Source organism: Fundulus heteroclitus, unplaced genomic scaffold (assembly GCF_011125445.2).
Source record: "Fundulus heteroclitus isolate FHET01 unplaced genomic scaffold, MU-UCD_Fhet_4.1 scaffold_52, whole genome shotgun sequence".
Taxonomy (NCBI): domain Eukaryota; kingdom Metazoa; phylum Chordata; class Actinopteri; order Cyprinodontiformes; family Fundulidae; genus Fundulus; species Fundulus heteroclitus.
Genome location: NW_023396945.1, coordinates 531,787 through 556,325, shown reverse-complemented (window position 1 = coordinate 556,325; position 24,539 = coordinate 531,787). Strand labels below are relative to the sequence as shown.

At 42.4% G+C, this 24,539-nt stretch overlaps 1 protein-coding gene across 3 annotated transcripts in view; it reads right to left on the bottom strand.

Annotated features, from left to right (window-relative positions):
* The window catches only part of plxnb2b (plexin b2b), a 167,425-nt gene that overhangs the window by 111,421 nt on the left and 31,465 nt on the right, over positions 1-24,539 (bottom strand). For all 3 annotated transcript variants that reach the window (XM_012864140.3, XM_036132505.1, XM_036132504.1), the window contains exon 2: positions 20,976-21,162. The gene's annotated coding sequence lies outside the window, so the exon portion shown is untranslated. The remainder of the gene's footprint in view (positions 1-20,975; positions 21,163-24,539) is intronic.

Genomic DNA, 24,539 nt, shown 5'->3' with positions numbered 1-24,539 from the left:
CAGAGCAGGCGATTGTGAAATTGTGCTACCTGTCCCCTGAGATATGAATCGTCCACCAATTGCTGAAATACAGGACTAACTTTTGCGGTAGAAAGTACAACCAGTAAATGTATGAAGAGAAATCTGTGGATTTGCTACCGTGGCCCGGTTAAAATGCCATGTTTGTGATAAAAAAACAAAAAACAAGTGAGATTATGATTAATCTTTTGGATACCTCAACATAAAACATTACATTTATCCTACACAATTCAACTGTAAACAAACAAATCTCTTAGAAGGAAACAGAATAGTAAAGAAAAGGGTGCAATAATGTACTAAAATAGTGTGTACACCTTTAAAGTAACACTTTGTGGAAGCTCCTAGTAATCAACATGTAAGACATTCTCTCACAAGGTTTTGAGAGGCCCGGATGTTTTCTTTGGAGCAAAGGGCTTCATTCTTGTCACCATACTCCTTAGTTCAGACATACGAAGCATGTTCAAAAGCTGTAAATGTAATTTTCACTCAGTAGTAAGGGAAAATTTCTTCACATTTGCAATGGTCTCATTATATCAAGGATGTCAAAAAGGTGAGCATCTCAAACGGCAAACATTTTACATAAGGACCTAAAACCGTTAAAGTGAAATTCAACCTGCTATCTTTACGTAAAATGGATCAAGTAGCTGTGTAAAGCATTAGCTCAGATGTGCATGGGCAGTTTCTCTGTAGGCTGGGTGCTCGAGAGGAGCACCTGAACAAAATCAAGTGTAGCCAGTATAAAAATGGACTGAGGTTTCAGCAAAGGCAACAGGCAAAGCCTCACTGGACAGAAATCACATAATCCTTTCTTACTAAGGCTAACATTGAGTTTATTGCCTCTTTAGCATTCACTCCCATAGACTACTCAGTGGTAACTCATTAACATCAGTAGCTATCTGGCAAACCAAATTAAGAGCATACATTATTCTAAATAGCCCTAGGCAAAAGCAGTGCTGTGTGGCTCTGGCTTTAAAAGATGCCTTCTATCAGATAAGGATTTAATTATACAAAACTAAATATTGTATTGACTGCCGCAGAGTTAAACAGCTTAAATGAAAGGAGGCATTAGTGTGCTCTTAGTAATGCCTTTCTTTTTGCCAAGGGTCATCGTACGCCCATTCTTACAGCAAATCTTTTCATAATCAGTGAGATTCAGTTTTAAAGGTCAATGTCTGATGATTGTTGATTTTCCTTCTAAAAAAAAAGGTTGAAACATTGATTTGGGATTATTGCAGCATTAAAATTCTCTAAATTGGATATTGCATTGCATCGATACGTCTGTCCTGCTTTAAGGCAGAGAAAGTCTGCAGCTCTAGATCAGATTCTCAGGATCTGTGAGCTTGACTCGTCTTAGAGCCTAAGGACGGGTTTCCCGTTGCCCGCCTGATGCCGCTGTAGCATCCCCCTGTCTGGCCATTTGGGTCCAGACCAGCTCATTGTAAACCTGAGAAAATCTGTGCACAGCAGGGCGGACGAAAAGAGAACGAGTGGCTCAGAGCCACAAGCAGACGCTCCACCTAAAGAGGAACAGCACGCCGGCCCCGGTGGACATCTGTTTTCACAGGTGTGCTCGCCCAGTGTGATTAAGATTGGCGCTACACTCCCACCGAGCAACGCTGCGCTGAAACGCCAACACCATGGGTGCTGGGGCATGACTGCGAGACGCTGGGAACAGTTGCGTTGTTAAGGGGGCAGATGGAAACGATGATGAGAGTTTGAGTGAAAGAGGACGGAGCAAATGGAGGAGAAAGCGGGAGGCGAGTTATGAGAATGTGATCACAAAGCCCATTTGCTGCAAACAACTGTTTAGAGAAACATCATGTAAGAAAAGTGGGATTATTTCAAGCACATGCAGATTATCCTCTTTCACTCCATTCTTCCAGCAAGAGGAAGAGATCACATGAAAAGACTGAAGGAAGCCGCGCATGGGTGCAGTAAATACAAGCGCAATCCAAATGTTTTTCAGAGAGACGACATGATGGTCTGAAAGGAAAGCCATTCACCTTCTGGAAAAAAGCCTATACGATAGAGGTGGGCAGCGGTTTTGGCAGAACCAGCACGCCTGGTACCAAATCCTACAGCGCACCTGCTTCCATGGCAACCAGAAGACGGATTGCTTTCCCTTACACCAGCAGGCCGCTTCATGGTTTAATGTAAAGCGACAACATGCCGGATTTAATTTGCGCGTTGTCAATAAAACAGATCCCCTGAACAGATTCAATTCTAAAGAGTAGAGGAAAGAAAAGCTATTTTCCTATTTATGTTGGATTGCACACCTCTCCAACACACCCCCTACTACCACGCCATAATTTTTCAGGGGTTGTGGAGAACTTTCAGCCACTTCAAGTGATCTCGCTCCTGAAGTAGTACGAGCCAGCGACAAGAAAATCTTTAACAAACAAGAAAGCAATTCCATTTCACAGCAGCAAGGAACCGAGGAGGAGGGGCGGGGGAGTCAGTCACTGGCTTCTAAAGAGAAATAGAAGCCATGGATAAAAGCTGCTCACCCTAAGATATCTTCAAAAACAGAAAAAAAGCACCAAAAAAAAAAAAAAAAAGGAGAAGAGCGGCAGACAGACTTAACACCAAATCATCTTGCTGTACGTCTCGGAGGCTTACCTAGCTGACAGTCGGCACAGAGAGAGCTGCACGCTGTGTGTAGCTTATTAGCATTTGTGAATACCACTTTGCGTGTGTGCCCCAGCTAAACCTCCTTAAACCTCCAACTGAACCCAACAGAGCAACACGCTATATTTTGGTGTAAAAGTCTGACAAACAACGAATGGATCGAAACAAAAACCATTATTATGCAAGCTCTCACACTGGGTAATAAAGTCTTTGTTTTTACAAGAGAGCTTAAATGGTGGCGGGTAAAACCTGTTGCTAATCCTTCATTTAGGCGGCCAGCAGTAAAGGAGTAACACTGATACATATGCAGACAGTGTTACAGTGTTACGGTAGACTGTTGCATGCAGCTGCGATAACGAGCTTCTGGAAACAAACGCTGCTTTCCTAAAGTGTGTCACCCCTCTCAACTTTTAAAAGCGGCTCTGTTAGAGAGCACAGGGACAAACAGCAACAATAAGAAGAAGCACAGCAGACAGGTCAGGGATAAACCTGTGAAAACGTTTAAAGCAGACTCATAATATCCAAATATTTGAACATCCCACAGAGGACTGTTTGATTCATGATTTGAAATAGAAAGAAAGTGACTTTACCTCAGACCAACCGAGACAAAACTGACAGGCTGAGTAAAGAGATTAACAAGAGAAGCAGCCCGTGTTTTCTTTTGTAGAAGAGCTGGAGAGATGCACAGGTCAGGGGTCACTTTCATTATTTACCACAAGCTATGTAGGGGGACACAGCAAACATGTGGAAGAAGGCTTGGTGTCACGAGGCCAATAATGAACTTTTAGGCACACATAAAGGGTTAATGAGCTGAAGTCAGGTCATGCTGACAACTCAAAGAGATTTTACAGTCAGGCACACTCACATATGAGCAGATGCAGATCAGTAGGCGACTTTGTTTATTTAGAGCACATTAATATGTAGCGAGAAACGCTAGAAATAAACTCTCATTTATTTGCAACAGCCCCAGCAGATCAAAAATACCATGTGAGGCAGAAAACAAACTAAATCTCAATTAACACATCATTTTCGTTGTGAAATAAGGGTAGTAGCAGCTAACCTGACTCTCGCCAGCTGTATGTCGCTCCGCCTAGCTGTACTCACATCCATCTGGGACCTCTCCATAGGAATTGCCTTTATTGAAGGCTGGGTCTTATCAAAAATCCTTGCATATGATTGGATAAGCCACTTGTCTGTCATCTTTATCGACGTGCTATTTCAACCACTCACACCGAAGCTAACCCGTGACGCTGTGAGAGCGACGCAGGAAAAAAAAAAAAAAAATAAAAAAATTTTAAAGGCGTTTGTGGCTCTAGTGGCACGCATTTTATTGACAGTTAGCTGACAGGAAGAGGGGGGAAGACAGGCGGCAAAGCGCCGCGGGTCGGAGTCGATCCCGGGCCGACCACGTTCAGGACTAAAGGCCTCCTAATTTGGTTCATGCTAACCACTCCGGGGCGCGTCCGCTGGGTACGTGCCCCAGAAAACAAAACTTGCCGGTCGGGAGAAGGGCGAAAACATCGTTTCCACCAACAAAAGCCTTCAGAGCCGTTCTCTGATGTTCTTTTAATGAAACAATATTAGGTAGATTGGACAACGCAGAAGAAATAGCAGCATCAATGCTAACGCTTGCTTCCTCGATGCGAGCCACCATTGCTATCAAAACAGTCTCACGTCACGGTCGCTTCTCCACTACGTCACATCTATGAAACTCCAGCCCTGCGTCCTGATTGGCGGGACAATAAAATTGGTTGAAGAAATCACTTTCTATGGGAGATTTCCCAGATGTATGTGAGTGGAGCTAGGCGGAGCGACATAATGCTGGCGAGAGTCAGGTTAAGTAGCAGCATCATGCTGTGGGGATGCTTTTCTTTGACTGGGAAGATGGATGGAGCTAAATTACTGGCTAATTCTATAGGATAACCTATTAGAAGCTGCAAAAGATTTGAGACTAGTTTGGAGAATCACCTAGCAGGAAGAGTACCCCAATCATACAGTTTAGGTTAAAGGATATTCATGTTAGAACAACCTAGTCAACAGCCAGACCTTTACCCTAACCAATCAGATTTTAATATGTAAGAATTTGTAATCAATACATTCTTTTATTTCCATATTACAATGATATTTGTAGTTGAAATTTGGCAAATGTGAAAATGTTCTAGGCTTATGAATCTTTTGTAAGGCACTCCATCCCACTAGTCGGTCTGTTTTTTTTTTTAATGAGCCCTAATGGCAGCCAACCTCTGGTCCTGTGTTCATCTCAACCCACTACTGACTTCTCACGTCAGCAATCAATGAGGCAATGACAGGACTCACCCCCAGAACTCTGCTCAGCTCCAATCTGATTTTCCTATTCACAAGCCTCTCAGCAAGCACCGCATCTTCTTTCAAACTCTAGATGTGAGAAATGTATATATTTGTAAGTGTTAATATGTTGGGCCAACACCACACAGAAGGTTCTGAAAGAGTCAGAGGATCACAGAGATTCTCCCTCCCACCCGCTCTGTCCTTGTATTTTTCTGAGAGAAAGCACTATCACAGCACTGCACGGCACCGGGGGAGTTTCAGTGTACAAAAGAAGCTCTAATTCCCCCGACAGTGGAATTGGTTCACTTTACCAAGGGTATCAAAGTACTTCATCAGTGAGAGAATTTTAAAATTTAATATCTCAAAAGCCCAACCGAACCGTGTGTGGAATATAGTGGAAGGCTCTCTGTGTGTCGAAGGACGCATAATGGAAAAACAGCCAGATAAAATAAAAAAAGACAAAAACAACAAAGATGAATAGACGTGGTTTTGCTGAAAACTGATTTGCAAAGGGGTTACTTCAAACAAAGAAACTCTTATATACCTAGTATAAAGGAGCAATTAGCCTCGCCTGGCATGTCCTTTAAAATAACACAGCCAACAGATTATTGGATGTAATCAGAGACCAAAAGAGTTTAATTTACAAAGCTAGAATACTCAGGAGCAAACGCTGAAATCTCTGTATGGCCGATGTCTATTTGTGGCTGTAGGAGAGACCGCTTCATTTCCACAGGAGGACGGGTTTCATGTCTTTATTTGGCATAGATGTGTGTTACAATTGGCTCACTATGCCACCTCATAGTGGGCCAGGGTCAAACAAAGTGCAGAGCTTAACAGCTCCCCCACAGCAGGGGAGACTGGGCTTCTCAACAAGTAAAACACAGACATTTAAATAAATGGAATCCTTCTGACACTCAAAACACACACAAATTCCCACAGACAGATAAACTGAAAGTCTCTAGACAAACAGAAGACCCTGCTCTCCTTTAACTGAAGGAAGCTGGCCATCTGTGCGAGCTACACATCCACACTTTGATAAGCCACGTGTATAATAGTGTACCAGCTCACCTCCTGCTTCTGTCTCAAACCCTCTCCCTCCATCTGAAACTCAAGGAATGAAATTTGATACAATTCACCCACAGAGCAAGGAATTCAATCAGGGATGAAGGCAGAGTGTCAGAAGGGTTTCCACATAGAAAATGACCCACTCAGCTTGCTGGGAAGCGAGCACGGCCGGGCAGACAGCTGATTGGGAATCTCATTGGTCTGATCAGATATGCACAGTCACCGGGTAGTTATTCAGGTATGCCTTGGTGGTACTGGGTAGGGCCAATGTTTTTTAAAACATCTTACTGTCCAATTTTCAAGATCCTTGGGATTTGTAGCCTCATTTTCCCTAATTTTCAGTATCACACTACTGTTATTCTGCAGTCCGTATGCTTTATCGTTTTGTGCTTTTTAAGATATTATTCCACATACGTTGGTGTTATAGCTGCAAAAATATTGAGATGGCTACACTAAGTGCTATTAACACACATTCTCCTCACTCTGTTCATTTTCCATCGCTGTCTGAGATTTAGTATCTAGGCCACAAAGATCTACACTAGGACTGTTTAAAAAAAAAATAATTAAAGTCCATCCAAATAATTTTTATCACCTCAAATCAGACTACACAGTTTCCTCCGACATCAGCGAGGCATCTCTATCCACACAAATGTCCCTCCTGGTTATTCTGTCTTTTCTGGAACGTTTTCTGTAAACCTGGATAATGATGGTTCTAGAAAAGCCCACCACCACCATCCAAGCCATGTACAAAGTCACGGGAATCCTCTTTCTTCAACTAATCATCTTCAACACAGCTTCTCTAAATGCCTAAAAGTGCTGAGTTACTGCCATGTAATTGGCATAAGCATGTATACAGGCATAAGTGTAAAAGTGCCTGGTGATTTTAAAAGCCCCGTTTATCTGCTTGTGGTCTCTTAACCTTTGACGCAGTAGAAAGCAGACGGCAGTGGGATGTCAGGAAAATTGAGTGTACTCTTTTACAACACTGCTCACAGATAGCAGAACTGTGGTGGTCTGCTGACCTGAGTGATCTCCGGGCTGCCTGACCTTTCTACATCTGCATCAATGTGCCATGAGTGCCTCATAAAAAAAACCCTATGCCCCAAGGGGAGGCTGGAAAACCCCAAAATGGGCTCAAGAGTTCATTAACAGATACACAGCGGAAGGCATTGAAGAAAAAAATAGAATGAGAGATGGGAATAAACGAAGAAATGACAGCAAACTGTAGACACGAAGAGAAGTTGGCACTCGCCCATGAAAAGACAGCTGGCAGCGACATCCTTCACAAACCTGGCGGCACACACGGCATGATGGAAGCAACCTCGAGAGGCGCCAGGAGAGAGGGAGAGAGGAAGTGGGGAAGGGGAGGTATGAAGAAGGGGGTGGTGGCAGTAGATAACGTGGCTTTCGTCTCCAGACTGCTGTGCTAATTAACACAATTCCACATACAAGGCCCCCTGCTGGCCTCGCAGGCTGGCCCCTGCCTTGTGCTCCTACAAGAAGGGACAGAGAGAAGGCCGTGTTGTTTTGTGAGAGGAAGGGCTGGGGGGAGTGTGAGAGATGAAATGGGCTGAAAGGTGAGGCGAGGTCTGGTGGCCTTGTCTGAAGGTGAGTCAGCTCCCCCACCAGCCTTCAGCTTGGTTCATCTGGCGTAGAGAAGTGGGGCGAATGAAGACGAATGGGCTGGTGAAAGGGGACGCTGATCAACAGCGGAGTCACTCATCGGCCATCTCCCTCTGCTGCTCTCACATCTAGAGGGAGCAAGAAGGAGAGAAAGGAGAGAGACGGCGAGGGACAGAGCAAAGCAAGGAGGCCAATGAGCCGTCACCAGCCCAGTCACAACACCACGGACACAAATCCCGGTTCTGTACCATTAGCTGCAGACTGTCATAAATCAGGCAAAGCCAGCCAGCAGGACGAGGGAGAAGGCCAAACAGAGGAGTCTAAAAACAACAGCCACACAGCACTGATCAGGCAGAGAGGGGAAACAAACAGCAACCTCTTGACAGACAAAGCATTTCTAACACGTATCTACAAACCTGCAGGGCTCATTGCATTAGAGCTGGATATTAAACCCATAATACATTAGAGCCTTTACTGTTTTTACTTCCTGTTTGTATTTTTGATTCGAATGAGGACCAGTAGGGTGTTATGTTTATTTTAATATCTCAATTTGGAAACGTTTTACATATAGTCATTAAAAAAACTGCTGCAAAATATATGTCAGCCAAGCAAAGATAAGGTTTAGTGTGTGACTTCTTAACTCTTTTTCTACTGCCGTTGATGTTGTGCAGCAGTAGAATTTTCTCAACAGCGACACCCTGTGTTCAGCAGAGCAGCTGCAGAAAGCGCAATTCACTCAAATACATTTACGCTACAAATTACTTGCTTCAAATCCCGACACTAATCTGTTTATCTTTTTTTGTCAAAACATGCTTAATTGCATTAAGAGATAAACTATAAATTAGATAAGCAGAATCTATCAAAAGAAGAATATGTGGTTGCATTTAAAAATCTTGATAACATTTCTTTGGCAGCTGGTAGAAGCAAAAGAGAGGGAAGCTAAAACCCAAAGTAAACTCAGTGAGGGGCGGGCTCTTAATTTGTGGAACCAGCAGAAAGGCAAACAAAAGCACGGTTGAGGACGGAGCGTCTGGGATCAATAGAGGTAAAATAGAATAGCAAACTTTTTTCCCCCAGTGTGCTCCCCATGTGCATATTAGATTTAATCTTCAGTTGGAAAGTTTGCATCTTCCTGCTTCCATTATTCAGACCAGATTCATAAAACAACCTTGGCTGATGTATCAAGTCTGTAATCTTCCTGTACAGTACTGGGACTTTTTGTTTGAGCCCTTATCTATTTAGCTATTCTTTAGCGCACTTTGTTCTGTGATGTGATTTCCACAATCAATTTGTTGTATCTTTAAACAAAAAAATATGACATATTTAATATTACTGTACAACATCAAAATGCTTCCTAAACAGATTCATTTTTATGGAGGACTTAACTAAAACAATACTCAACACTATTTGTGATGTTCGCATGAGCTGGTGAAGAGCAAGGCTTGTCCAAAATGTTTTGAGAATCATCACTGCTTCACCAAATGCTTCACTGCTTTCAAGAATAGTTTAACATTAGTCAAACAGTCTAATCAACGACAAGGCTATTTATTGTTAGTGTTGTTATCAAACAGCACTGATACAAGAACATTACCAGGTGACATGCCGACAGGTTACACAATCAAAATGCTCCCATCGACCATTGTTCTGGAATCGCCAGTCAGAAACAAATGCTTGAGTGTTGGATGTCACAACAGCAAGCATGCCAAATGGCTTTAAAACAGTCACTGGCAGACAAAAGGTCTTGAAAATAATACCGTGGTGTTAACAGGAAGCAGCTTTGGCTAATTATCATGCTAAGCCTTGCTGCTCCATCTGTTGTCCATCTTGGCTTTAGTGTCCTTAAGGTTTCTAGTCAGTGCCTTGAATCCCAATACCATGCCGACTTTCTCTCATGTGGAACCAACCTAACACCACTGCACCCAGGACCTGCAAGCACTATTTGCTGTGAGTTGGTGCTAGGCATTTTTTTTTCTAAACTTCACCTAAGTAATGATACAGATGCAATCTTCTTTAAAAAAAATCCCCAGGTAGCTAGTTCTTGCAAGGAAAAGGAACCTTTTTTGCAGGTCTGCTCTATACAGAGCAAACATACTATTCATAGCCTGCCAACGGGAGATTTTAAACGGGTACAACTTAATAAAAGTGATGGGTGATGTGCCTAGAATCCACACCATGACTGCCTGTTTTAAACAATTGGTCTTTCTTGTAAGTGAGGGAAAAGTGTGGTGGTCATGTGTCAGCCAGTAGACCAACAGTGTACAGCAACAGGTTGGGGAGGGGCACCAATGCATTACTCTATCCCCAGAGAATACTCCAACACTTCCCCTGGAATCTGATTAAAAGGATTTAACCTTGTATGACAGGTCATTTTAGTGGTTTAAAACCTTGGTATACTTGCTGGCTCGTCAGCTGTATAAGAACCAAATCTATATTAAATGGTTTTCCTTAAAAGGACATCTGGAAAAGGTTTTATCCAAATTTAAGTTCCTATATACAGTTTTAAACCTTTGATTTTCATTTTGTTTTCTAAGTAAAATCCTGTATTGCAATATAAATGATCTAGATTACACTGATATTAACAGATTGGTTATTTTGCATGACTGTCACTCCAAGTCATGGTGCCCATTCAGAGGATGAGGGCTAGTGTTTTCATTAACACAGACGTTGCTGGAAAAATAGCCATTTCTGTATGTAATAATCTCAATAGGGGATTTCCTGGCCTAGATTTGAACCACACCCAACCCAGGCATGCACCCTGCTGGCTGAGTAACATCTCCTGCTCTACTCTCAAAGTATAAGACACTGCTAAAAGGCATGTGCTCCGTAGGAACAAGGGAGAGGGTGTATAGAGTGGTGTCATGCAAAAACATTTGATTCCATGCAAGACTGTGTGTAGGAAGCAAGGCTTCAGATTGGCACACAGTGACAGCAGAGCAGGCTTTTGCAGTAAGATCCAGTATGAGTGCGCCAATCCTGCCTCACACAGCAGCACACCATGGGGAAACTGAACATTTTTACGGTTGGATCCAATTAATTTCATCTCCACACACCACACATTTCAACATGCTAGGAGCGTTAAGGAGAGGAGGTGGAGGTTTCAATGGGGTGGAGGTGTGCAGTGAAGCAAGTGGGAATGCAAAATAAAGAGGAAACGGAAAGGATGAGCCAAGGTTGGGGAATCTTAGAATTCCTCGTTTCTCGCAAGAGGTGAAGAAAATGCAATTACACATGCCCTCTCAGGCTTTTCAGGGAAGTGTGGTGTGTAGAAGTAAGAGGTTAGTTGTGGGGTTTGTGCCCGGTGGCAACCAGCTCTGCCATTTTCTATGCTAATAGACGCTTGTTCTGCATTATACCAGACATTTGGTGGCACCGCTCATAGCATGAAACAGCGGAGGGTGAGCGCACAGCGAATCTGCGGGTTGAGGAGGAGGAGGAAGAATCTGTCGCCTCGCGTCTCTGGAGATAGCGGGAATAATGAAAAACTCTCTGCTGGGACTTCAAAGCAAACGGCTGGTCATTTCCTGTGGTGATGTCTGATACGGGCCTGCATGTTCAGGCAACAGGCACGCACACACTTAGTCACACATTCCTGTAGGCAAAACCTCAACCGGTGAACGTCATTTCCTTTGATGGTACAGTCGGGCCAAAAAGGAGGAGGAACAAGGATTTCGGACAATGAATACATTTCAAAAGCCTCTGTGTGGCAATGGGAAAATCATCCAGGTCTTTCAGCCACTGCCTTAGGGTCAACACTTACGCAATACAGGTGTAATGTCAGAAACAAGCCTGACGTTTTACACGGAAAGAATAATTTCTTGTCAAAGAACATTAAAAAGCAAACATTTCCTTTACTTTTGTTACTCCATCTGTCAAACATCAGTCAGTTTCTTGGTAGACAAAAAAGCAGAATAAAAGCCCAGGTATAATTAATCATGTTTTATTAAGGTAATCTATTTCCAGAAATCTTGGCACAGAATGGTGTACCATAGCCTCGAGAAGCGATGTTGAAATACCTGTGATTTATTGGCCGTTCAGAAAATGAGCCGTGTCCTTCAGGCAGGCGTTTCAACACTAGTTCTCTTAGGCTGTCAAAATCAACACAAAGCAAGCTTTAGAAGATTTGGCAGTCAAAACTTTGGAAGAATGTGGAGATATGGGTGTTTCCATCTCATCTCATCTTGGAAACAGACGCAGTCTGAATGATAATCCACTGGTAATCTAAGTCAGGACAGAAGGCAGCTTGGCCAGTGTGCTATGCAGACATAAACAAGCCAGCAGCACCCATCTTGACTTATTGCATATCTTATCGCATCATCTTGTTTTGGTATGAAAGTCAGACTGCCCTGCACGCTTTTCCATTGTATATAAATTCACATGTGTCTTTTTAGTCATATGTGCTGGTTAAAAGCTGTAATAGCTCACGTTGTTTGGCTGATTGACAAAAAAAAAAAAAAAGCACACCACAGAAACATCTGGTTCTATTCAAAATGCCAGGAATTCTTCTGCTGCTTGGCTCACATTACTTCCTGAGCTCCAGTGCTTTCTGTGCAGGGTCAAAAGATAAACTATGCCCCTCAACACAATGCCCTGGCTTTTCAACATGCAATCAAGATGGTGAAATCTGACAAGTGATAGGGGCTTACACAGAGTTTACACTCTGTGTGGATGAGCCTTAAGCAGGAAGCTCTAAGAAGCTGCTCTGATTTATGCCTTCAAACCTGCGGCAGACCCTCCTCTACATTGTGTCAGGCAGGAACAGCTCCCAAAGGAAGGGCATGTTAAAGGTTTTGCCAGGGTAAAAACCTTCCCTCCTCCCACTTATTTCCACTAAGCCAATCCCCAACAGCAGAGGGTCAGCAATGAAAAGGGTAAAGCCAGTAAGATTTAAATACACAAGTCTTGGGACAAAGAACCTGGCAGGCATTAAGTGACAGAAAAGGACATTTTTGAGCTTTTAAAATGAGATTCTGTGAAATTATTTTAACTGTAGCAGCAGGACGTTATATTACAGCATATTTGCAGAAAAGTAGAATGGAATTTCTTTTCTCTAATATTGGAAAAACTCAGAGCTGCAGAAAACCAACAGCTAGTGAGGTTGTCCCCCATGTTCAGTTGATTCTAGCAGTTTAAATAGACTCAAACTGAAAATATTGTGGGATGCTACGCTATATTGGGGTGACAAATTCTTACACTGTGGCAAGATACCATTAAGTTGTCGCTATATTCTTAGCAGAAGAACACCCGTCTAACTATTTAATCATGCTAATTACTTTGCCTGAGTCTGCTGGCTGTATTAACTCCCTGGATCAACTCAATCAGCAGATCGTGACTTTTCCAGAACAGTTCCCCTATAACTATGAGATACACAAGTTAATCACGCAACATCTTTAATGCCCTTGCACAAATGACAGTCTGAATTCAAAAGCAAAACCTTCAATCCATTAATGGCAAACTTTCGGAAACTTTCACCAGGTTTTCTATTCATGGGAGCCATGTTGAATACTAACTTTGGGCCTGCTCAGTGACAACCACTTTCACTGTAGCAATTTCAATTTCAGAGGTGTTATTTTTGCATTTTTTTACTGGGAACTTAAAAAATCTAACTTTCAAATAGTAAAAGGTAGCATCTGTGTCAACAGATGATCAATCCCCTAACTTTACCGTAGTAACAGGGACATTGTTCGGCTGAAAGAACATCTTAGCTATTTGTTGTGAAAACATAGATGTTAAAATACACCAATATAGTGCTGCTTCCACTAAATATGAAGACATTTAGTCTAAGTTTGTTGAAATTTTTAAAATCAACTCAAAAAGCCCTCAACCCTTAAGGGTAAATCCCAAGAAATAAGAGATCTGTCTAAAACAAGGCTGTTACATACAGTTTAAAAAAAAAACTTTCGTATCCTAAGTTTCCCTTTAAAACCGGGTGTTAAATAGTCCTGTCTGTTTTATAAGTCAACACATCTGATATAAATGGCTAAATTACTTTCTTAGCATGCCCTCAACTTCTATAATAATGAACAATTGTCCTGATGCTGGTGCCAGCGAAAAGTCTAAAACATGCAGGTAGCCATTATGGGCGAGCATTGGACACTACAGCTTTAAGCTGAACAGCTAGAAAGACAAAGACAAAATCAACACGATGAAAGGTGTGCTCTTTATTTATAAACCCTGATAAGCCGATTGTTGGATGGTTTTCTATTGAGAGCCCAAGACAGCTGATTTTCAAATCAAAAGAGCTACACACTTTTAGTTCAGCTCGCTTTGCACACAACGCTGGCTATAATTCCCATACATCACCCTTCCTTTACATTTCAGGACGCACTTGTTCCAATTCCCCCGCCCTATTCTCTTATCTCCCATGTTTGACAGAGTGATGTCCTCAGCCAAAATCACCCTGTCTACTGTGGTTCCCCAGGAGATGGAGTGCCAGTGATGTAGACGATTCAATCTGAGAGAAGTGAAAGAGCAGATCACAGAAAATACGCCCCAGCCCCATTACCCCCAGTACTCGCTTACTGCTAGTGACGCTTAGCTCGGGCCCCCACCTAATGGGCCATAATATCATTTTACGCCATGTTCAGGCTCCTTATGCCAGATCTAAACATAACTGTGTCGCCGAGGCACAATAAAAACAGATATATTTCTTTATTACTCCTCACAAAGCATATCACCAGATCTGAGTACCCTTTCAAAGGAAAGTAATATCAACAGGAAGCTTCTCTTTTCCTTGGCTCATTTTGAGCCGACACACTGTTGTTATTACTCTGAGCTGCACTCTGCCGGCCTCGCACTCCCAATGCTGTTCACTCAAAAAGTAATGGATGTTTAGTTATAATAAAATGAATACAATATCTTCACCATAAATAGCGTACTTAAAAAGGCATTTTCTCTGCCTCCCAATGTCAGAATGTCCATCATGCCTCAGGCAATCAGGCACTACATGTTTAATTCAGAGCCAGGGCTAGTTGTGAGCAGTGTGTCATTGCATAGATGAAAACAGTAGCATGTCAAGCCTTCCCTCACCTTTGTCTCTCCCTTCTGTTCACCCAATACCAACATGCTGCACCTTCTAACAAGAGGTCATAGAGACTCATTACTTCGGTTGAAAGGTGGAAAAAGAATTATCGCCCGGGTTCTCTGGCCATTCTCTACCTTCATCTCCAGGGTTAGATATAGTGATGGAGTGAAAAATAAGCTGGTGACCAGATTTGGACAATTATGGACTTGAGAATTACTTTATAGTTTCCAGGCAGTAAGTCAGAGCCCATATTCACAAACATTTTCAGAGTCCTCTTAGAGAGCTTCTACCTTAGCCTAAAAATTTTAGCTTAAGAGTGATTAAAATAGTTGCTGAGTAAGGAGTCAGCTGAGTAAGCGGAGTAAGGAGACGACAAAAATGTTGTAATTGATATTAATGTGCACTCATTTTACTGTGATTGCCCGCTTGTATAAAGCGATTGTATTTGGCAAAACGGCCAACATAATATGAAGAAGAGACTGACTTTGGAGCTAATCACCACAGATCAATGCATCTTTTTCTCTGCGCGTCTCTTTCTCTGTTTTTACACAAGTGATGAAGAAAAAGCTCAACGACCTTGGACTGTTTTTTATTTTTTGAAAATTTATTGCCGTTTTTTTTTTCTTTTTTTAACAATAAACATTTAATTGTATGTTATTTAAATCTTTAAGCAGAAAGTAAAACAGAACTTTACAAAATCTGCCATCAGTGCATCTTTACTTAGATCATTAGACTGTGTTTGGAAAGAGACGTAAAGTTCTCACCCACAACTAGGAATTCTGCTCTACATGGGGAATGTGGCCCCGTTCTCCTGTATACCCACATCAATGGTGTGTGTGTGTGTGTGTGTGTGTGTGTGTGTGTGTGTGTGTGTGTGTGTGTGTGTGTGTAGAGAGAGATGGAGGCAGGCGGAAAGTTGAGGAATCCAATCTCTCACACTGAGGAGCAGCGACAGGCGGGGAGATATGCTCCAAACTGAGGATAACCCCGACAGTATCCATGAATGAAATGGCAGGATTACAGGGGCATTAGAAAACCTGCTGAAATGGTTGATAATGCTGTTTATGGTTGGAAGTCACACCGGAAAATAAAAGTCTGTTTCACTAATGAAAATATGGACAAGCTCTTCTCGCAGTCATTGAGCGGAAAATTCAAGGACAGGGGTCTGCTGCTCCATTTACAGCGGTGAGTTGATGTTGCCCACTTGACAAGCTTCTTAGAGCACATATCAAAAGATTTGTGTCATTATCACAATTTTCTGCCTGAACCTTTACACACTGGAAACAGTAAACATAAACCCTACCATCCTGGTTGAGGACGGGATTATTGTTGTATCAACAAACCCCCATAGATAATAGTAATTACTGCCCTAGCTGCTGCGCCATCAGACTGAGGCAACTTCACTAGCTGACAGCTTGGTCCTAATTACCGAGAACCACCAATTACGAGCTCCATTTCATTATTTATATTCCACCGAGCGACCAAATAAAAGAGACTTCAGTTAATCCAAGTACTCACATCTCTGGCAGCATCAGAGGAGCATCCAGAGACCTGCTGAATCACTCTCTCGCAGTTTTTTTTTTCCCTGATGATTAACTAGTAACCAGGCGAACAGAGGACTGATGGTGCACACATATGCAAAAAAGTTGGAAATTAAGCCAACAGCAAACTGCTGTGACTTTGTCTCTGCCAGCCACCGGAAGTAATTTAGCTACATAGGAAGCGCATTATCTTCTCCTCTTCAAACAGTTACACTTTCAGTCATTCCACAGCGTGATCTGTACACAAGTAATTGACTAAACAGCTTACATTTTAAAAAATACCTCCAAAAACATAAAAAATAAACACCAGCTTTATCGGGTAAGCGTATTCAACCTCACAGATTTTCACAGATGTTCCCCATCACCCCCTCCTGCCAAGCGGCGTCCAGTGATGGCTGACAGGAGGGTAGCAGGGGAGGGGGCTGAGGGCGGGGGTGTGAAATTTGGCTATTCTTGCTCCAGTGATTTCTGTGGAAACTTGGCAGATCATTCTGGAGATTTGTATGTCTGTGGATTTGACATGAAACTGTTTGAGAGGCTTGTCTGGAATCCGTCTTTCAACAAGCCATCCCTTCACCCTCCCCTCGCTGTTCAGGTTATGTTCCTATAATTCCTGAAGGCCACAGTTCCCAGCCTAACAAAAGCTGCAGATGTGGTGATTAACTCAGGGTAATTTATAGCCTGTACAATCCACTGAAAGACGACAGTTATTACACCTGCCGGGGAAAAAAAAACACATTTGTGTAAAAGCTGCAAAATAGGCAGAGCTAACAAAAAAAGCATCTGCGTCTTCTATACAGATATCTGAAATGGCAAACCTTGTTGCTAGACAAAGAGTCGATCTCTATGATTCAGTGCAAATTCAGTGTTTCATAGAATGAGCTGAAACGGAAACTCATGCTCAGAAAGCTGCAAAGCATGCGGCGCTATCGCATTCCGAACAGATAACCGATTGCAAAAAGTGAAAAAAGTAATTACAAAAAGGAATGTGCTGCAGAAATCCAAAGCTCTTAGCATGGAGATGACAGCTGCACAGGGCAGGCCTTGTTTGCAAGGCATGGAGTGGAGCAGTATATGTGGCCTGGAGGCCGGATCCGCTCCAACTGTGCCCTGGCAAGAAAACGCTCAGCCCGGTCCGACTCAACAGCTTGGATAGTCGCAGGGGGCGATGGAAAACTGGAACGTTGCAGGACCGTGTTGGAGGTGGGGGGAGCATGCCAGAGGAGGGCCGGGGGCCTGTGATGAGTCAGGAGCAAGGTGGTTTATATTATTTTGGTACCGCAAGGACGTGACATTTACTGAGCCTGATGAGCGAGACTAAACCTGGGTGGCTGAAGGAGGTCCCATTTCTGTGCTGGCCTAAAGCAACCAAGTCTACCAACTGGCACATGTGTCTGGAGGACATACAAACAAGTTTAACCACTTTCAGACATTTATTAGGCATCCGTATACGCTGTACCAGTCAAAACCTGCTTGGCCATGATGCAGTGTTTAAAGCCTGGAGTTAGCTTATGTAATTATCATTGAAGACAAAAATAAACAGGACTGAGCTCATGTTGCTCATGGGAGGAAAAACAAAAAGTATGCAAGTCAATGATATCACAGGAATAATAAATATCCTAAAGAGAAAAACAAACAATGAATTCCTGTTATTTAGCATAACAAACACTAAGAAAACAAGGAGGTTTTCAAAAACTAAATACTGTATATATAAATAATTTTAATAGCGATCCACAGAGAAATCATCTGGTAAGTGGAATCAGCCTATTTTAAGCCTTACCTGCTCGGACGACTGACCAGAAAGTTAAAAATCCTAATATCTACCGATCAGTGAACACAACACATAACACTATTTGGTGTGGATGCTGCTACTGACTGAAGAAGACTTAAATCCCTGTGTTTTTTTACAATCAATAATATGATTAAAATAAAAACAGGAAGACACAGATGCAAGATGCTCTAATAAAAGGAAACCACCCTGTAGGACATGTTGACACATGCCTGAAGTTTGTTCAGCAGATAGCAGGAGGAGTGAGTGGCGTACAGAAAAGATTCTTTGTTTCATCCTGTTAACCTTTAAACCTCTGTCATAAAACCTGCTGGCAACCTTTTATATGGCTCGACTTTCTCTGAGGAATAAATGCAGAGGCTGCCATTTTACCAACACTTGCTACACAAAGTGCTTACAGCAAACGACAGTTTAAAAAGTCAACTGCATAATCATTAAGCACTTGTTTTAATATAGCCAGACCCTCTTTTACAGCAACTGCACTCGCAAACACACAGACACACATTTTGCCTCTGCTTCATACATAAAGGAGGCAGAATACAACCTTTTTGTCTACTGCTATAGTTTTTAAGGAGAAAGCAGAATCTGCTAAACTCCGTATTAAGGGAGTTGAAGATTACAACAAAAAACCAGTGAGCAGAAACCCGGACACAACCTTTCAGTTTATGCATCAATCATTTTTACTCAGTGTTAAGTGTCCTAAGACTATTTCCTAAACAGCTTAAAGACAAAAAATAGATTTTAGAACAAAAACCTTGATCTAGAATTTGCAATATTCTATAGCACAAGGGAATAGAAAACTACAGGCCCCACCCCTTACTGGGGAAAAAAAACAAAAAACATTTGTTTGATTTTTGTGCATGCTAATTCATTCATCCCCCCATGTAGCTCTTTGCTCTGGGGTAGCGCCACTGCAAAGCCTCCTGGGAAAAATGATTGACACTTCCTAATCCTCGTGGATAGCAAAAAGCATGTCATTACCATGACATTTACACCATCTTCTGGGGTATAAGATGGAAGAGTGTAAACAACAAAAGGGATAAACAGGGAAAACTCCATAAATAAGGAGGGTGAATGCTTAATGGGGTGTATTTTGGGTCACGCGTGTAGCTTAAATATTTTATTCTGGCTCTGCTCACTTAACAGAACAGGGATAGAGAGATGCCTGTGCTCTGCCACCCGGGGTAGCCAAGATTTCAAATTATCCACATTTTATTTATCTATAACAGCGGAGGGCTGGCTGGTGGGCACAGAGGACGGCGGGAAACGTGACGGGAAGTGGAGCACAACAGTAATGACCAAAGCAAACAGCTGATAATGAGGAAGATGCATGGGGAAAAAAAGGAGTAATCTGTCAAGCTAAGCACTCCACAGATGAGTAAGAGGCACCAAGAGAAATCAGCAACTCTTCAAGCGTTCTGATGGCTTTGGGACTTAAGGAACACCACAGAAACAGTTTACAACAAAGGTGATAAATATCAGACAAACCTTAATATATCATTCACAATTATGTTGTAACGTTCTTCACCCTAATCCATCTCTTTGACTGGGTGAGCAGTGCAGCGTTTCTCCCCCTTCAATTAAGTGTGTAAAGAACAAGTTTTAACAACGCTCTCCATAAACCATTACAGCAGCAGTTAATTACCTGGGATCTTCAGTTAACGAGCATCAGGGCTGATTTAATTATTCATATCCGTTAATAAACAAGCAGAGATCTTAATAGTGTACAAAAAAAGTTTCACCAGAGAGGACCGGGGTATAACTTTTAGAACTTCCCTCAACTTGTAGGACAAGCTTTGACTTATAATGGGAACATTGTTTTCTGACACAGAGGGCAGACCATTTATTGGCCAGCAATGTTTCACATCCATAAGTGCAGTAAAAAATATAAATAAATAAATAAATAAAAACACCTCATCTGCTCAGTTTCTTTCCCCCAGAACTGTTGCACAAACAGATAAACAATAAGGGTCAAAACAGGTGCAAAGGGGGAGGCTCGACTAACTACTGGGTTTCTATATACATTTCAAGTCCAAATACCATCGTTTTCCAGACTGTAATTTTTTAAAACTCCAACAGTTATGAGTCCTTTTTAGACACATTTTTATATAATAATGGGTGGTTTGATGGACGGGTGGATGGAGTTGGTAGTGGGCAGATACCATCTTACTTTGTGAGTAATGTGTAAAAGTCAGGGAAAGCATAGCTAAAGATTTAATAATTTAGGTTAAAATTATCAACTTGTACTCATGTACAGTCATAATGTATAACTAAGCATCTGTGAATGTGTGAATGACTGAATATAGTGTAAAGCACTTTAAAGTCGGTGGACTTGATAAAAAGCTTTACAATTACAGGCCATTTACCATTACCATATAAAACTTTTAGACAGGGGGGGTTGAAAATAAAATTTGGCTGTACAGTTATTTCTCAATACAGTGTTCTTGCTTCATATTAATCCAGACTTGAAAGTCACCAATTTCTAATTCCATACATTTTCAGACTGCATAGCAGCTCTGTAATTATACCACCTCCATATCCTGCTGTGTACTCAAAGCAGTTTGATACACCGGGGCCTGGCCTAAAACCCATTCGCCCATCAGTAAGGAAACAGGAGCTGAACTGCTTTTTTTTTCCTCCCATCTTGGCTACTGCCCAATGGGAGACCATAAAAAAATAACTGTGCTTTAGTGAGGACAAAGAGTGTGAGCAGAGTGTGAACCAGAGAAAATGAGGAAATGCTGGGACTACATGTGGGAATGCAACGAGTCTGGCAGATAAATCCCAGCTACAATTTGTGAAAGGTTTTAAGAATATTCCAAAAAAGTGTGATGGACAGACCTGCTGATCCAGAAAATAGCTAGACCCAGAGGATTCATCATTACTCACACAAAAAAAACAACAACAACACAGGAACAGAGAAGAGTGGAGCGAGTAAATGAGGGGGATAAGTGAAAATAAAATGACCTTGGGTACTACTCACTAGAGAGAGGCCGACAGGGGTGCGGGGAGCGTCTTGGCTGCTGGAGTGGAACAGAGAAGGGTGCGGCAGCGGCTGCACAGTGGGCGCTCACTGGACACTTCAATCACAGGTAGCTGCAGCCCCAGGCGAACTTGGCCAATTAGCCACACACCGCCGCTGACCCCCAGCTTCATTAAGGGCTCGGGCTCTGGAGGTAAAGAAAGAGGGGGAGGATTAGAAGGTGAGAGAGGAGACTGTCAGTACTGCTGAAGGTTTGAGAAGACCCACACACACCTTTGCACGGACACATACGCTTAGGGTGGAACTGAAGGTTATAGATAAACACAATCAAGTGTGGGAACACGCTAAACTCCACATGTACCCAACGTCCAATTCCCACTCCCACGTCCCCGAGGGTTTGTGCCTGCAGCAAAGGTGGAGGAGGTGAGAGTTGGAGCCACAGAGACCAGAGGGCGATGCCCGCACGGCTCCCCACAACACAGCTGCAGTGACAGCAACAGGTGTGGAGGCCGGCAGACATGCAATTATCAGGCTAGATTCTGCTCTTTGTGACCGAGACAACACCAGATCAGAGGGAAGATTAGACCTACGGGGGGAGAGGGGAGAAGCAAGATGGGAGGAGACAGAGATGAGAGGGAAGTGAGGAGGACGCAGTACTACAAGTCCTAAGAGGATTGAAGGGGGAAAAAAAGCTCCGGTTATGCTGTTTTGATCACCAATTCCTCAGATACAGTAAAGAAAATGGAGATCAAAAGTCAACCTACACTGTCGATCAGTAGTTTACTGCAGGTGACAGGGCTGATGAGGCAACGCAGGACTGCTGGTTGTTTAAAGGAGACATATCATGCTTTTTAATGACTTCCTTTTCACATTCACTGACTAGTAAATCATTCAGTTGTGGTCTATATAAAGTGGAACTGCAATGCTTAGATCTGAATTCCTCGTTACTGTTGCCCTTCTTTGTGTCCTGTTCTGAGATGCATCTGAAAGCAACTTGTTTGTTGGTGCGGCCTCTTTAAATGCAAACGAGTGACTTCACTTCCAGATGTAAGGAATTGTGCGGGTTAAAATACCCGACAACCCAACATTTTGACTTATCCACTTGCAGTTACAGCATCCTTGACCTTGGACTGCAAAATCTGGGCGGCAAATTATTTTTAAAATGGCAGAATCGCAAAACCGGTAAGCCAGAAGTCCATGACCATAACCTGCACAGCAAATACTGTTCTTCTTCAAAGGTTGTAATAGAGAACAGAGAAAACAGAATGGTTTGATAAATACGACCCACACAGAATAAAAAGACATCTACGCAGCTAGATACTCCAAGTACACATTAAAATGTATTCAATGGCTAAAAAAAATTTGGATTTAGCATTTTATGTCCTCTTTAACTGAGGCAGAGAAGCAAGGTCAGTAGTTAGGTGTTTTGTGTTGATGTGTACATACATCATAATTTCACAAACACTATATACTTCCGCAGCAGAGAGATTCAGGGTGGTGGTCTGCAGAGAACCCATACAAGTCTGCACAACACCTATGAAAACCCAAAACATCTCATGTCATCTCAGAACTGTGTACAAATGTTTTTCTCCCTTACAATAACGTAAATCCACATAGGACCTCTGCTTGTGTTTACTATGGAAACCTCAGAGGTGCTGTTGAGACGGGGGACCTGCTTCATACATGTGCTTCTGTTTGCAATGTGGGCTGCCAGAATAGCAATAACTGCTGTCAGAGGGATGGTATGCACGGGCAGAGGAGATACCAGCCCTTTATTTAAAACAAGCCAAGGATAAAAGATCAATGACCCAATTCAGAGAAAGAATTGGAGGGAAAAGTTCACAAACATAGTGGGAGATTATGAGGGGGAGATGTATGAGTAGATGAGGTGGGGGTGCAGAGAGAGAGAGAGCGAACGAAGAGGGATCTAGCTCATCTGGGTGCTAGTGGCTTATTGATCGGAGAAGACACACAGCTCCAAGCCATTCATCACAGGCCACTCTCAGGTCCTTAGATAAGTCCTGTGATAGTGCCTGCTGCTGAGCAGCTGCAACTGGCCACATCCATTATCGTTCAAACGAAGCCCACTAGCCTGGGAATAGGCACGGCAAGAGCTGCTGGGAGACATGGCAGAAGGAAAGCTGGATTGAAAAACGAAAAGACGCCTGTGGTTAAGGGCTTGTAAGCTGAGGTATATGTGTACAAAGGCAGGCACTGTTAAAGGGGTGGGGTTTGTGGAAAAAAATGTTCCCCAACTGCCACAAAAAAAAGGAAAACCTGTCTGTCTGCACCAGCAGGTGGAGGGGGGGGGGGGGCATATTTGATGGCCCTATTGTTTCCATGCCTTGGCCAAACAGTGTTAGCAAAGCTGTTTTACAGCAGATAGTACACAAACCGTCTGAGCAACAGGCAGCTATGAAAACCGCTTAGTGGTTCTGTACATCTGACTGAATGCGAGAGTGTATGTGTATAAAGAGAATTCCCTGACTGGGCAGGTGGGGATCAGCCATAATGAGCCATGCAGGGAAAGAAGACAGAAAGGGAGGGCAAAAAAAAAAAGACGACATGAGGAGTGATGGCGACAGGCTCCGAGCCAGAGACAAGGCCCCAAAAGAGCAATTACAGGAGCTCCAGAGAAGGTGTGGGCCTGGTCCCAAGGCATGGTTTCAAACAGCACAAAGCCCTGCCAGACATGTACTCACAAGGACACACAAGCAAACACACACAGACACATGTATACAGGGTTCATAAAGCAATTTTATGTCAAAATCCCAAAGCTTTCCAGGCTGCAATTTCTAATGTTTACAGCCCTTTTTTGCCATTTTGCCAGTATAAATACACTAAGTTTACTATGGATTTAGGTTAATTATCTCTACAGAGGTCAGTCTTTAAATATAAGACATTGAAAGTCACAGACTGCAAGTAAGGATGGTTGGACCAACGGCTTGACAGACTTAACATTGGACGGATGGATGGACAGTCGGAAAAGACATATTAATGGAAAAACGGAAGGATGGACCAACAGATGAGAGAACAGATAACAAGAGAATGCACGGATTGATGAACTGGTGGATGGACAAGCAGCCGGATTGATAGGGGGATACAGGCATGACTAGAGGCATATTTTCACCCCTTGCCAAAATGATTCATTAAAAAAAAAAAAAAAAAATCAGTACGATTTATTTAACTTGTGTATTAATTTTGGCTAACGCTATCAATATACATCTAATCAAATAGGATAACTCAAATTATGAAATTGAATAAATAAATGATCAGGCCATATTATGCATGTTTTTAATAACAATATATTTAATAATCACCAAATATTATTGCAACTTAAAACTTACCAAAACTGTGAATAAATGAAAGCAATACAAATAAAGCATCCAGTATACTCTACAAAATACAAATATTTACAAAAGGAGGCAAGGCTCTCAACTGAGGAGAAGGAAGCAGGATTGTTCAGAAAGCATTAGACTAATAAACCATTCCCAACATCAATACACCTCAGACTGTCATGTTACTCAACTTAAAAACTTTTATTTCAAATCAAAAACCCACTGT